Consider the following 2,644-nt stretch of genomic DNA (forward strand, 5'->3'; position numbering starts at 1 on the left):
AGTACAAGAGGAAAAAAAAGAGACCTCATGCTGGGCTCCTGGGAGGACAGCATGAGAACAGGAAACAAAAAAATTCCTCTACACAAAAAGCACATAAATGTCCACAGCACAACATTATGGAACACATGACAAGCCACAGGGTCGGGTGGGGGGTGAGGAGTCATCCGAAGCAAACACAGCAGCCATCCTGCCCAGCGCTACCATTCCAGCGCAGGCTCAGACCCGCCGTGTTCCCAGGAGGGCACAAGCATCGAAGGCTTTTGGAAAGGGAGGGGGGATGAGTGTGTGCATATCAGTGTGTGTGTGTGTGTGTGTCCAGAGTTCAGCTGAGACAGTGTCCTCCTCCCTGCCAGGCTAAGTAAACAGTCTTCCAGCCAACCCAGGTGGCCTTGCATGGAGTGGGAAGGAACAGACTAAACACAGTCGTTATCAGGGTGTTGTTGTTCAGCTCCAGCCTTGAGACCGCAGCTGGCGCTGAGAGGGTCTCCGCATGAAGTGATGGTGCTTTTTACTTTAGTGCGAACAACTCATATGAATTTCAAAGCAGTTCTACAGTCCGACACTGGTCTCTCTATCTCCCGTTGGAGCGCCGCGAGCTTCGCCATACTTGCGTTCTGTGATGTTGTCATTTCTTGTGCTCAAGGAGCCGATTCTGAGAACTCACGGCAGTGAGCCTCCCCGAGATGTCATCCAGTCTGCACTCAGAGATCTTATTCTGAGTGTTCACGGCAGCCGTAAGCTCCAAGATCTTCTCCGTGCTGACTCAATGAGCCCATTTTGAGAAACTCACGCCTCTCCCATCATTTCAATCCCAGCGGGCAGCCTTGTGGGGGTTTGAACAGCCGGTTCCGCTTCCTTAATTCTTCGATAAGTCAGGACCAAGCCAGCTCCGATCAGCCAGAACCCTGTTACCATGGTTCCGAATAGTTAGATATCTTCAGCAGTCAGGCTCACCCGAGCCCAGACTTCACGTTGAGAAGGGGTGTCAATTGCATTCAGAGACAGGGTTAGGGTTGATCCAAGCCATAATTCTTCTTTTAGGTTTTAGAGAACAGACTGTGAGAGTGTTCCAGGGAAAAGTAATACAAAAAACACGAGACTAGACAAGGACACAAGAGGCTAAGCAGGGAAGCTAAGGGAGAGGAGGAGGAGGAGAAAAGTGCGACCGCCTTCGTCAAGAGCAAGAGCAGAAGATATGATACAAACCACTGCAGAAGAAGCCAAACCTGGACCTGGCACTTCACACAAATTATACACCTATTTCAAAACCTTTGATGGCTAAAATATAAGAAAAGCTTGTTGAGACACAATTTAGGAAAGTTGGAGAAGCACAACATTCTTGATAACTCTCAATCTGCCTTTACAAAGTTGCATTAAACTGAAGAGCTCTAGTTAAAGTCACAAACAACCTTTTGCAGGGTGTCTCCTCAGTCCTTCTTTTGCTGGACCTTAGCTCAGCCTTCAATAACTTTAATCATCAAATGTTAATCCACAAATGAAACCACATGATCAGGATGTCTGGATTTCCAGATTTTTGAAGCTTAACGCAGAAAACACAGTCTGTAATTATTGTCCAGAATATCTGAGGTCTTTTCTCGTCCACTGTAAAGGCTAATGCTCTGAATATTGGCTTCACTCTTTGAAATATCTGACCCAGTCTCCATCCATTCTCTTCTGCTTATCCTTGTCACAGTTTGGAGGGGGGGAACTGGAACCTATCCCAGCGACCATAGGACGAGAAGCAGGGTACACCTTTGACAGGTCATAGGTGACCTCATGTCATACTGTGTATGGTTGTGTGTGTGACAAATAAAATTTGAATTTGAATAAGGTTTCTGAGTTCATGTTTGTTGTTTTACTTGATTGTGGTCATATGACTGTGTTTTATTAATGCCTTTAAAAGACACTTTAAATATACATTACTTATTTAATCACTCTTGCAAAAATGTTTCAGATTTAATTTACTAACATAATTTCTTAATATTCTGTATCTGTTAAATTGAGAGCGTGTCCAAGGAAGCCGCAGGCCTCAGTTTGTCTGTGATTGGCCAATCAAACTGTTGAACATCTCTAAGACCTTCTCTGGTCCTTAAATAACATCCTCGGCCAGTCAACATCTTTAACAACATTGAAAGTGTTTAAAAATCCTTCTACAGTCATTTTCTGTCCCAGTTTAATGACTTTTCATGCTTATTGAAAGTTGAGATGACTGAAAGCTGCAGGGACTGAGCCTGCTTTTCAAAATAGATCTGCTGCATCAGTGAAAATTAAACCAGTGCATGTAGCCACCTTAGTACCATTAGATTTACAAGAAACTCTTCATTTGTTTTTAAATTCAGTCTGAATTTTCTGATTTATTCAAAAATGTTTCAGATAAAAGGAAGTTGGATATTGGTTTGATTTGTTTATTTTATGAGGCCATGACTGAAACCTCGCAGGGTAAAACAGCTTGGAGCACAAAGTCTGCATGAAGAAATCATCGCAGAAGGTGCTCTGGGATCTGATAAATAAGAATACTTTGGAGGGGATCTTATTCTAATCAATTATAAATTGATACATACATGAAGGACAAACGGGGATTTTTCCGACAGCAGCAGAAGCAGTAGTTGAAGTTTCGTCCTCCTGGCAGTAGGGGGCGGTAAAA

This window comes from Rhamphochromis sp. 'chilingali' (genome assembly GCF_963969265.1).
Source record: "Rhamphochromis sp. 'chilingali' genome assembly, chromosome: 20".
In the NCBI taxonomy this organism is placed as follows: Eukaryota; Metazoa; Chordata; class Actinopteri; order Cichliformes; family Cichlidae; genus Rhamphochromis; species Rhamphochromis sp. 'chilingali'.